At 41.5% G+C, this 12,712-nt stretch overlaps 1 long non-coding RNA gene across 1 annotated transcript in view; it reads left to right on the top strand.

The window, feature by feature from the left end:
* Window positions 1-544: 544 nt before the first annotated feature.
* Window positions 545-12,712, top strand: part of LOC125321828 — a 50,198-nt gene continuing 38,030 nt past the window's right edge. Inside the window, exons 1-3 of the long non-coding RNA XR_007201701.1 lie at window positions 545-629; window positions 744-892; window positions 4,319-4,475. This is a non-coding gene — a long non-coding RNA (uncharacterized LOC125321828). The remainder of the gene's footprint in view (window positions 630-743; window positions 893-4,318; window positions 4,476-12,712) is intronic.

Here is a 12,712-nt window from a genome sequence, read left to right as displayed (position 1 = left end):
CTATTCTTAAATGTGGATCACAGAGGTGGTCACAACTTTAAGTGGCTTAGAGAATTGTCCATATTCAAACTGGCCAGCTGATAGGTTCTATCAGTTCCCAGAGGAAACTGTAAGCACCCCTTAGCAAGGACATCCCTTCCGGGACTATGCTTGCTAACCTATGACACCCAAGCTGCATTTCTAGGACAAAGAAGTAAAGCTTCCTTCTGGTTACAGTCCTCTGAAGTCCTAGAAGGCTGGCATTGTGAGAACTGATTTTTCCTCCTCACAAATCACTTTTGTGAATCGCCATTGTCAAATGGTTGTTTATGATCCACAATTTAGGGATTTATTTCTTCTGCCTATGTTCTCTCTAGCTTGGGCAGGTGGACGATGCTGAATGCGCTGGCTGTGTTGGCCCTGTTTCTTCTTTCTATCACCTTATCCCTCTCCTTAGGCGTGTTGGCTGAAGCAGAAGCTTTGAGTGTGGAAGTGGATGGAGAAGCAGCCTGTGCCAGTTCTCATGTGTGCCTTTTAAATTACGCAGATTGACTCTGAAGGTGAAGGGAAAGTGTCGGCTGCTGTCCAGCATCCTGTTGCAGACTGCAATAAATTGGATGCACGCTCTGCTGCAGTGGAGCATGGCAAAGGTGATTTCAGAGGGACTAAGTGGTTACCTTTGTAAGCCTCTCTGACATGAATCAGATGCAAAAAAGCAGAGTAAAATAAGCATTTGTAGCTATTACGTGCTTGTCTTTTCTTAGGGATCTTGGAACCAGCAGTGAGAGAAGCGAAAAAGGAAGACAGAGTCTTGCAACCAGCAGGGGAAGCAGCAAAAAAAGAAGATGGGGTCTTGCCACCAGCAGGAGGAGAAGCAAAACAGGAAGACAGGGATTTTCCCTGGGATTCTGAGGTACCTTCTCTGAGGAAGACAGTGGGGTCCCTCTGACTCACTGTCTTCTGGGCTCATTTTCCTTAGCTGCTGCTTCTGCCACACACTCGTAACTTGGACCTTGACATGCCGCTGCTCCAGACAAGCTGTTCAGATGGGACTGGGACAAAGTGAGGTCAAGCTAATGTCCTGGGCCTCCTTGCAGCTGATGTACAAGTGGGATTTCTAGGACAAAGAAGTAAAACTTCCTTCTAGTTACAGTGCTGTGAAGTCCTAGAAGGCTGGCATTGTGAGAATTGATTTTTCCCACCTCACTGATCTGTTCTGTGGATCCAGTCAATGTCAAATGGTTGCATATGACCCACAGTTTAGAGACCTATTTCTTCTGCCTAGGTTCTCTCAAGTTTGGAGAGGTGGACTTTGTCCTATTTTGGAAGTTCTGTTCATGAGAGGTGCCAAATGCGCTGGCTGTGCTTGCCCTTTTTGTTCTTTCCATCACCTGATCCCTCTCATTAAGCCTCTTGGCTGAAGCAGAAGCTTTGAGGGTGGAAGGAGGTGTGGAAGTGGCCTGTGCCAGTTCTCACATGTGTCTTTTAAATTATGCAGACTGATTCTAAAGGTCGAAGGAAAGTGTTGGCCAGCGTGTGGTGTCCTGCTGCAGACCAAAATAGAGTGGACATGCACTCTGCTGCAGTGGAGCACAGCAAAGGTAATTTCAGAGGGACTACATGGTCACCTTTGTAAGCCTCTCTGGAGTGAATCAGTTTTGGAAAAGCAAAGTGAAAGAAGCACTCACAGCAGCAACACTCTTATCTTATTTTTTATCTCTATTGTCAGCTGCAAGAGCAGAACAGAAGGAACATTTTATGTCCTTTTCTGAGAATAAGGTACTTAGCTCTCTTCCTGAGCTCTTACATTACCCTTGGCAGAAGTCACATTTCTTCATGCTCTCTGCTTGAAGGCAATGTGATGCTGCAGTCCTGCCGAGGGTTTGCTTCTCTTTTTCCTTGCTTGCTTAGCTTCCTACACTACAGGGAGAAGATCTTCAGCTAAAGGTTGATTCTTCAACTCAAACAGATTCTGACCAGGACGAACAGGTGACTAATTTTAGAGACAGATGCAGATATCCCTAAATAGAACCTACCAGTGTAAGCACGTGTTCTTGCTAGTGAGTTCATGTTGAAATAGTGCCAAGCGGAGGTGATTGAACCTGGACCTGAGCTGTGTTTTGGACCTCATTTCATATGTATTTGAAGCAGAAGGGCTGCAAAAAAAGGTTGCTTGAAGTCTCATTCAGCTTCATTTCGAACACCTCCAGGGATGAGCACAACTTGTGTTCTGGATGTGTGTTGTTCTCACTTTGACCTAATGGTGCTGGTCCAAGCATAGGTCAGGCCTTAGTATGAGCAATGTGCTAGCTAAAACCTGATCAGGAGTTGTGTGAGCAACCGCACACATCCTTACAGGCTGCCTCATTCTGAATCCTCTCCTTTTGTTGAGTTCAATTTCATTGAGTTACATCTCAATTTTGTTGAGTTACATCTTCCAGACAACATGTTTTTGGACAGGCATCCAGTTTAAGCAATACCTGCCCTTTAAGCGCTTCAGTTAAAACTACAACTGTAACTGCCAAGACTTCATTAGACACTGTATTGCTCAAAAAGTTAAATATTCTGTTGTCCTTTTTTCACAGAGGGATTGGTTTCCAATGCAAGGGTCTTTTTCAATCAAGCTTTCATCTCAGCTTTAAGAAAAAATAAAATAACTAGCTAAAAGTACGTAAATATTCAGTGCTTCATAAAAGAATGAGCTGAAAGTGAAAGAAAGTTCATTTTTGCCTAGTCAGTAAACTCCTACACATGGACTTTGAAGAAGTTTGTAGCATTTAATAACACTGCGGCTATTTAGATGTAGACTACTTAGACTGAAAGTCTTTTATTTCATTATTTTTCTGTAGTTCCAGATTGGCAGATGTCATAGCTACTCTTGGAGACTGTTATTACAGAAACTGCATAAAAACATAATGAGGTCAAATAATCAGAAATTTTTGAAGTGTTCACCTAAACTTTAAGTGCTAACCTTACTTCTCTCCTCTGCACGCTGCTTTGGCTGCAGGGCTGTGTCCTCCTTTTAGTTCATAGAGGGAATAGATAAAAGCATTGCTATCTTAACTTCTGCGTAATGTTTTGGTAAGAGCATTGCCAAGAGACTTTAGAAGTCATTATGGTTCAGTTGATGTCTCACTGATGCCTTCTCTGTGTGCGGAGCCGCTTGATCAGTCTCCATTTCCTGTCATGTAGCAAATAGTTTTGCCAAGAGTTAAGAAAATGGAGTATTTTTGGATTTGCCATTCCAGCAGGAGTCCTCAGATTAGGGATAAACTCTTGAAGGATTGTGACAGGGTGTCAAAAAGTCAGTTATTATTATCATCATCTTTTGTTTTTTTCTAAACTGCAAAACCAAATCTTATTTCAAGAGCAATATTGGGACAGTTATTCTGAAAGAAAGAAGCAGCTTAAGATACCAAAATTATCTTCCTGCATATCTCCCATTTCTACTGTCCATTTGACAAATCCAATGCTCCACTTTGAAGTACACTTAGCTGTACACTACCTGCCTTTGGGGCTTAGTCTTCCAAATCTCATCAAATTGTTTCTCCTAATGAAAAAGAACAACAAGCAAATTCTTATGGAATGAAATATCAGAAAGTAAAGATTACACTGATAACAATTTAGTACATAATGTCAATAATTTAAAGCTGTGACTGAAAATGACTTTACGATAGAACATTTCTAAAAGTTTTAGCTGCAGTGTTTCAAACAGAGCTTCAAAACTCTCCTGCCAGGCCTCCTGCCTCCTGTGGTCTCTTTACCTTCATGCAGTTTCTCAGGTTTGTCCTCTTTGTGGCAAATGTCCCTCCACCTATAGCCAAAATGCCTGGTTCTCTTCAAGCCATCAAACACAGCAGACCTGTTGCTGTAGTGCTGCCATTCTCTTCAAGCATGACCAGTTATTTTCCATTTCCACAGCTGGAATTTGTCCTTGGCTGAGTGATTTTAAACTTAACTGCCTTGCTGGCTAAATATTATGATTCAAACAACAAAAAGCTCTAATGATTTAATACCCAAAAATTTATTTTAAAGTAGTACTGATTTCTGGTCAGAGAAAGATGGATACATGGCTTAAAGTGACTGCAGGAGGAGGGATGCTTTAATGAAGATGATTAACATTAATGACAGAGTTTTGAGCTTACACACAATTATGCTTTGACTCAGATTCTTATTTTGAGGTTTGGAGGCTGCCTGTGCCTTGTTCAAATGGGCCCTGCATTTGTTAATATTCATATATGCAGCACACGCATTTCTACAGCCTGTATTTAACTAGTAAGTAATATTTATGTAAAGCAATTTCACATGTTAAGCCACATGTTAATTTGATCTTTAATAGCAGAACTGCTAGAAAACAACCCCTTTCACCACTGCTTGGGTCCATCGGAGCGAACTGTGACACTTAGAAAACAAAAGAAGCAGATCTCAGCTTCTCGTTCCTGAACTGCCGACAGTGTGAACCGTGAGACCCCAGGCGCCATCGATACAGTCTGCAGGTGAGGACCCGGTGTGACAAGGGGCTGTGGGATCCTTTCTTGTTTTCTGTAATTCTTTGCGTTTTCCTACTTTTCTATCTTTCCTCCTTGCTGTCTTCCTTGATAGTAAATAAAAGTGCGTTATTGTTTTGCTTACCCACATTTGACCTCATTTGTGTCTTAATCTTGCTCTGGGTATATTCAAATCCCTTGCACACCCCGTATTCATGGTTTAGGATGCATTCCTGGATTAGGACATAAATCTGTCTCCTGCTACTATACCCACTTCCATAACTGATGTTACCACCGCATATGGTGTCCTTCACATAATGATCTCAAAATGTGTTAAGGTCATTAAATGACCAACCTTACCCAGTGGTAATTATGTAAGGGAGTAAAATGCGTTCTCATTATTCATGTGGGTAAAGTAAGGCACAGAGAGATTAAGCTATTCTATCCATCAAAGCATCATGGGAACTAGCAATCAAACCTTATAATCCTGCTTCTCCTCATCCCAACTGCACGTGATTCTCACTTCCAATCACTGAAACACACACTTATGTGTAGATCCCCCTACAGCTTCCAATAATGTGACAAGATAACCTAACTCTGACTCTGTTTCTTAGGTTGGTTGAAAGATTCTGTAAGGGAAATAACCTATTACTGTTCTCAGACAGAATCACAGAATGGTTTAGGTTGGATGGGACCTCTGGGGGGTACCTGGTTCAACCCCCCTGCTTAGGCAAGACCACCTAGAACCAATTGTTCCAGACCATGTCTAGACATTTTTTAGTACGTCCAAAGATGGAGACTCCACAACCTCCCTGGCCAATCTGTGCTAGCGCTCACAAGAAAAAAGTGTTTCCTGATGTTCAAAGGGAACCTTCTGCGTTTCAGTTTGTTCCCATTGCCTCTGGACCTGGCACTGAAAAGAGCCTGGCTCCGTTTCCTTTGCACCCTCCCTTCAGATATTTATAGGCATTGGTAAGATCCCCTAAAGAGTCGCAGCTCTCTCTGTCTTTCCTGATATGTTAAGTACTCTAGTCCCTTAATAATCCCTGTGGCCCTTCACTGGGCTCTCTCCACTGTGTCCGTGTCTTTCCCATACTGAGGAGCTCTGGACACAGTACTTCAGGTGTGACCTCTCCAATGCTACATAAGGGGGATGTATCACCTCCCTTGACCTACTGGCAATACTTTGTTTAATGCAGCTCAGGGTACTATTCACTGTCTTTGCAGCAGGGGCACTGCTGACTTGCATTCAGCCTGGTGTCAGCCAGGAGCCACAGGTCCTTTCCTGACAAGCTGCTTTCTGGCTGGGTGGACCCCAGCATATATTGCTGCTGGGAGTTGTTCCTCTCCAGGTACAGGACTTTGCACTTCTCCTGGTTGAACTTTGTGAAGTTCCTGTCAGCCCATCTCTCCATCCAGTTGAGGTCCAGCATTGAGAAAGCATCTGATCCATATTCCTCTGAACCATTACTGCAGGATGATGTTAAATTGAATTGACTCGTGGGGGAGCATTTAACAATCCGTAGGCAAAGTGAACTGCATGACACAAGACCATCTTGGCAGAGTGAAAGTTGGATGTCTGTGAGTTGTAGAGAATGAATGGTCTGAGACTCACTAAAAAGAAAAAAGCATGAAATCAGAGCTAGGTGCCCAGTAAGAACACTAAAGGGGAATTGAAAGCTGGAGAAGAGTTTAGCGCACGAACAGCAATGAGAGTTGGTTTACTCCAGCTCTGCTTCAATGCAGTAGAACAAGAACAAGCTTCAAGATTCACATAAACAAATGGCAGCCAAAAATACTCACAGCCCAGGTGGCAGGGCAGAGGCAAATCTCTTTTCCAGCATTCTCCCTGTGCCTTCATTTTGGTTTTGTTTGTGGGGTTTTTTAAGAGAGAGAGAAATAAGGAAATGGCATGTAGAAGGCAAATTGGAGATAACCATGATTGTTCTGTTGCTAGGATTAGCTGGAGCACATAAAATAGACTCAAGATGATCAACGGTCACTTCTCTAGACCCTTGTAGTCCAACGGGTTACTCCTCAAAGTGAATGCACAGTTCCATCAATTCCAAATTGTGTAAGGTATGGGAAATCCATGCAGAAATTTAAGGTGAAGGTGTCACTAAAATGTATGTAACTACATGCATATCTGTTAAGGGGAGGAAGGAGAGCATGGTATGATGGAGTGCAGAGGAGGGCATGCTTGCATGAGACTGTATTTTGGATTGATTTATGGGGTTCGATGACTGTGGTCCTTTAATTTTGGTATAAAGTCCGTGCTTGGTAAGATCTGTTTGTGCAGGTGTCTTTATTGGAAAGAGCTTTCCTTTAAGAACAACAGTAATAATTTGCTTCAGTACATTGTGAAGTTTAATCAGAAGAGATGGAGCTTGTGTCCCGACCAGCTAGGACCAGTATATGGCAAAATGAGCAAAGGAATAGGCTTTAATGCGGTAAACACTAAGCTCTGCTCACTTTGGTGTCCTGATCAATGCCCCTGCTGAAGCTGTTGGTGTTACTTTTTGTAACAGGAACTCCTATAACATGGAACCCTTACCGACTTATGTTATCCAGTTGGCAGCTCTCACCAGTCCTGAATTCTGATGGTACTGGATGCTCCTTCACTTTTGCCCATTAAGTAATAAGATTAGAGTGGGAAGTCCAGGCTGAGTAGTTTCCCTAGCAATGTTTGGTCACAGGGGTGGCTGTTGTGCAGTGGGCTGTGACTCACAGCTGGGAAATCCTTAGGCTGGAAGCGAGCGTGTCAGTGCTGCCTTGCAGCGAGTGAGGGAAAATCCTGTAACAAACATTTACGTTGGCACCGAGTACAAAAAGTAGAGACCAGCCTGTAATGAGGACAGAGCTAGAATGTAGCAGTTTCTGACAGTTTGATTTCTGCTGTTTGTGAGCAACACCGTTGGCAGTATTTGAGGCTGAAAGAAGCTGAGGTGCAAGGTTGTTTGAGCATCTCGGGTGTACTGCAGGAGGGAAGGCACAATTTTATTGTTTGCTTTGAAGACAGATCTTGTGCAAGGTGATAACTTCACTTATGGATACAGTCAAGCATGATGAGAAAACTACTTGAAACGACATTTTTGTTTTGAAGAATCTAGGCTGCATATCCTCAGGAAAAAAGAGTAATAGCATGATGCTGACTGTAATTTCTGGTGGCAGACTTCTAGTCTGCCAGCTTCTGGAGTTCAATGAGATCCAGAGACCTATATTTTAGCAGCTGAAGCATAAGTATTCCTTAATAATTTGTTACATGAAATACTTTTAAGGTCCATGGAAATCATTGTATTGTCTTTTTCTTTTTTCTTCATGTGATACGTGACAGCTATTGGAATTTTTTTTTAGAAACTGAAAAGTGGAATTGTCTAAATTCTGAAAGTTGAAAGACAAGGCTCCTAGCAGAAACAAAAAGGGCTTGCAAATATGATATTCTGAATCTCATTCTTTTTAAAACATTGTGTTTGAGAAATCTCCCCTGTGATATTTTATATGGTGATTGGTCAGACGGTTCATGCTGCTGACTGCTGGTATCTGAAACCTAGACTAGAAACAAAGAGCTGCATTTTAGGCTGAACTGAGGAAATTGAATGTGTTAGCAGGTATGATAAGAAAGGCACTTCCATCATCAGGTCTCCCTGCCAGGATTTCTTGTGTGGTGGCCGAGCAGCTAAGCTATCCTTTGCTACAAAGGCAATATCTCAAGTTTTATTTTTATTTTAAGTTTTTATTCCCTTTTAAAAATCATCATCATAACTTGACATCCTCTGTCTTGGTTTGTGGGATGTCTGTTGGGAGATTTTCATGACAGTGGCTTGATTAACCTGTTGTCATGGTTTATCCCCAGCTGGTAACTGAGCTCCACAGAGCCATTCTCTCAGCCCCCCTCCCCCATGATGGGATGGGGAAGAGAATTCAAAGAGTAAAAGCTAGAAAATCCATGGGTTCAGATAAAAACAGTTTAGTAGGTAAAGCAAAAGCTGTGCACACAAGCAAAGCAAAAAAAGGAATTAATTTGCTGTTTCACATGGGCAGGCAGGTGTTCAGCCATCTCCATCCCACATCATGGTGACTTGGAAAGCCAAACACCATCACTCCAAATGTCCTCCCATCCTTATTCTCTCCCCAGCTTTATCTGTGAGCATGACATCTTATGGTATGGAGTATCTCCTCGATCAGTTGGAGTCAGCTGTCCCAGCTGTGTCCCACCCTGACTCCCTGTGCCCTCCCAACCTCCTCACTGGTGGGGTGGGGTGAGGAGCAGAAACGGCCTTGACCCTGTGTAAGCTCTGCTCAGCAGTGACTAAAACACCCCTGTGTTATCCACGTTGTTTCCAGCACAAATCTAAAAGACATCCCTGTACAAATTATTGTGAAGAAAATTAACTCTATCCCAGCCAAAATCAGCACACATGTGAAGATTTGCAAATTAAACTGATAAAAGCATACTGAGTATAAAATGAGTCAAATTACTCTGTCTTACCCCTAACACAGAAGAAATACTCTGTCAAAGATGCTGCTTTCTGCAGCTTCTCTCTTTTCTGAGCTTAATGACTGTCATCTAGGATTCCTGTCCTGAATAGGTTTCCATTGTCATCCCTATTTGTCTTTCCAGACAAAGCTATCTACTTCCCTGGGTACTTGGAAAGATAAAATATTCATTTTGACCATATCAGACCAGCAGTCTAGTTTCACAACAAAGTGGGTTGTCAGAATTTAGCCATGCTGGACATCTAATCTTAATCTGACATTTAAGTGAAAGTTGAGGTCATTGAGGCCATATTAACTGAAACCAAGAGGCAGAAAAATCATCAAGACTTCTGTGATGTGAGGCTGATAAATTTTAATGGCCCTTCAGTGAGTTCAAGCGTCTTTTAGAGGGATTTAACATTTCACAATAATTGCATCCTTATGAAATAGAAATCACAGTGGATGGCTTGCAGGGGAGTGATGACAATTATTTTTCATCTCATGATGCAGAAGAAAATGAACCTTTCCAAAGTGTGTTCTTTCAGTCATAAGTCAGAGAGTTTTATATGGTTTTATTGTCAATTATGGTATTTATGTTTTTTCATGGTGGGTTACTTCTATTATAGAGAGAAAAAAAGGGTTGATTTTAAGGTTAAGAAATATTGAACCATATTACTTAAAAGAAAATTATAATAGCACAGAAGCATGTTTTAGAATTTTATTTTTGTGTGACTGTGATGGTTTTGGCTGGGGTAGAGTTAATTTTCTTCACAGTGGCTTCCATGGTGAAATAACTGGATCAGAACTTTTACCAGGTATATTTGGGTATATTCCCCCTCATCCACCATGTTTGCGACTTAGGACACATTCCCAGATTGGGACGCCAAGATGCTCTGATTCATTTCTGAATTCTCCAGTTTGGCTGCAGGGCTCAGCTGCAGCATGGATCACTTGCCTGGTCCCCCCATGCCTGCAGATGGAACACTGGGTCTCTTGTGTCTGGCAGAGAAATGGCTCATGAATCTCAGTAGCAGGTACATGTGCTCACAGCAGTGAGCCCAGCATTCAGCAGGAGGCCAGGGTCACTTACCAGCTGTCTTCTGCCTACAGAAAAGACATCTTGATTATTTTTACAGTTTTTAACTTATGGTCTCTGTGCTCTTGACGGGTGTCAGCATGTGGACATGGCTTTCATGTTTTACTAATCTTCCACAATCCTAATGAATTTCTATTTTTTTCTTCTATCAAAGCTTGTTCTAACACTTTCAGTCCTGTTTTGCTTTTCTGACATACTAGTCCTGAAGGCACCTGTTGCTATACTTTTTATACATGATGTTAAGCATTTCCAGGCTTGAAGACATAGCCTTTTTATCTTGAACCCCTTCCTTCTTTAGACAAAACCCGCTCAGGTGCAGAGGCCCATGGTGTTGAGTGCTCTACAAATGTGACACCAAAACAAGTTGTGATTCCCTGCACTGAACTTCTGAGGTTAGACATTCATGCTAAGGAAGAAGACAGCTGAACATGGACTGCACTGTCCAGTTTAGGGGTCTCTGGTGCATGACAGAGATCAACAAACTGGAGAGAGAGCACAGTGAAGCACCACTAGCATGGAGATCAACTGATGAGAACTGGGTAGGTTTAGCTTGGAGCAGAGGAAGCTGAAGGCTGATTTAGTTGCAGTTTTTCACTCTCATAATGAGAAATGTGGAGACGATGAAGCCATCATTTCCTTGAATGTGTGCAGTGAAAGGAGAGGAGGTGATGGTCAAAAGTTGCAACAAGGGAAACTGAACCAGTATAAGTTAAAAATCCTCAGCATGAGTGTTGTGTGGCATTAGGATGGGTGCTGAGAGAGACCAAGGGACATCTATCACTGGAAAAATTCAAAGTTCAATTGACAAGGCTATGGGCGACTCCAGATGAACTCCAGAGGCCTCTTTCAATCTAGATATTTCTAGAATTCTTTGAGAAATTACATCTTTTGCAGAAATTACTGGAAAGATCATTCTGCAATTACTGAAAACAATGGAAGCAACGCTATACTCAAAATGACCCTGGAAGTGTCACTAACAATGTAGTATCTCAGAGTTCTGACTGGGTTGCAAAAATAAGGATTGCACCCCAGCGATCTGTGGAAAACAGTCAGTGCTAAAGGGGAACCAGAACATGATATACCCAATAGTATATTTGAAGGACCATTAGAAAAACTATTTTCTCGCTGGATGCTTAAAGGAAAACACAAAAAGAGATATGTAGAGTATTGCATATATTATGAGGCCATGAAAACCCTAGTTTTCATGGATACATGCGGGTACCACCAAAATGTCACAAGGGATTGACAGGTGAGTGTATTAAGTCTCTGCTACAAAAAAGAATAAAACTACAAGTTGTGTATGACAGGTTATGAACTGCTGGTTCTTCCCTTGCTAATAGGAGTATCCTAGAGGAACCACCTCCTGTAACTGTAGTCACGTCCTGAGGGACCACTATTAATTTGCAGGTCTATTGTCAGTGATTAAATTGCCTCTTTGACAAGAACTCAGTGTAGCCAGGACCCACACACTGGTGAGGCTGCCTGTGGGCTTCTGCCATCTATAGTGAGGAATAAAAACAAGTACATTGCAAATAGGGAGCTTTGTAGCAGCAAGAATAATGTAGCCTTAAATTATGCCTTTACCTCTGATTAATTGCAGAGAGATTAAAGTTTCCAAATAATGGAAGTCAGGTTATTTGGTTTTGTACTGCCGGCAGTCTGGTGCTCTCAATATGTGTTGCTTGATGCATTAACCTTATAAAGATGTTTTTTCAACTAACAGAAATGAAGACAGAAAAGAAGCTGACTTTGAAAAGTCCATTTCATTAAGACTAGCTTCTTGGTATAACTGAATTCTTGTCACATTCCACTGAAATTGTCATGCTACCCATAGAAGCGTAGCACCTTCCTGCAGCAGAGGACATTACCTGCACAGGAAAATTGAGCTGGAGTTGTTAATTGGAATTGGTTTTGGCTAGCAACAAAGAAAAAAGCAAAGTTAATCTAGTGATGAAGTAATGGTTTTAGCAGATTACAGTGATAATAATTTATCTGATGAGGTAGTTACTGGGTTTTTCTATTAGAATTTAGTACTCTGGACTTTTAAAATATATTGTTCTACAAGTATCATTTGGAAAAAGTTTGGGAAGTTGAAATATAACATATATAAAGTAAGTTATAAAAGTATATGAAGGAAGAAAATAAACAAATATTGTGTTTTCTTTCTTTCTGAGTAACATGATATAGTGGAATATTCCCTGCTCATGACAGGGAGGTTGAAATTCGATGATGTTTAAGGTTCCTTCCAACACAAACCATTCTATGATTCTGTTTCTTTGTCTTTAGTTCCACTTTCATCTTTCCAAACTCTTCAGATTTTGCAAATCCTGCTTAATTTTAGTTTATGGATAGAATATTTTTTTTTTCAAAATTGAGGCATTTCAAAAATAAAGTGGTAGTAAAATAAAGAAGAAGAAAAAATACCCATTTATATGTCATCTGTTCCATTGCACGCTCAGGGACAGCTTGCATGACAGGTTGAAAGTGAGCTCAGCTGGACAACCAATGCTGCCAGAGGGGCAGGGATCTAGATGAGTGTATGAGTGTATGTGTAAATCTCTATAATGACTAAATTTCTCTTCTTGAAAATATCTCTTCTAGTTTCTAAGCCTCTGTCGAAGTCAGCAGGTCAGTATTTTGAGGATCATAGAGGAAAAGCTCTGCCCAGAGTCTC

The sequence above is a fragment of the Corvus hawaiiensis genome, chromosome 2 (assembly GCF_020740725.1).
Source record: "Corvus hawaiiensis isolate bCorHaw1 chromosome 2, bCorHaw1.pri.cur, whole genome shotgun sequence".
In the NCBI taxonomy this organism is placed as follows: Eukaryota; Metazoa; Chordata; class Aves; order Passeriformes; family Corvidae; genus Corvus; species Corvus hawaiiensis.
Note: the sequence above shows the minus strand (reverse complement) of the source record. Positions and strands in the feature narration are given on the sequence as shown.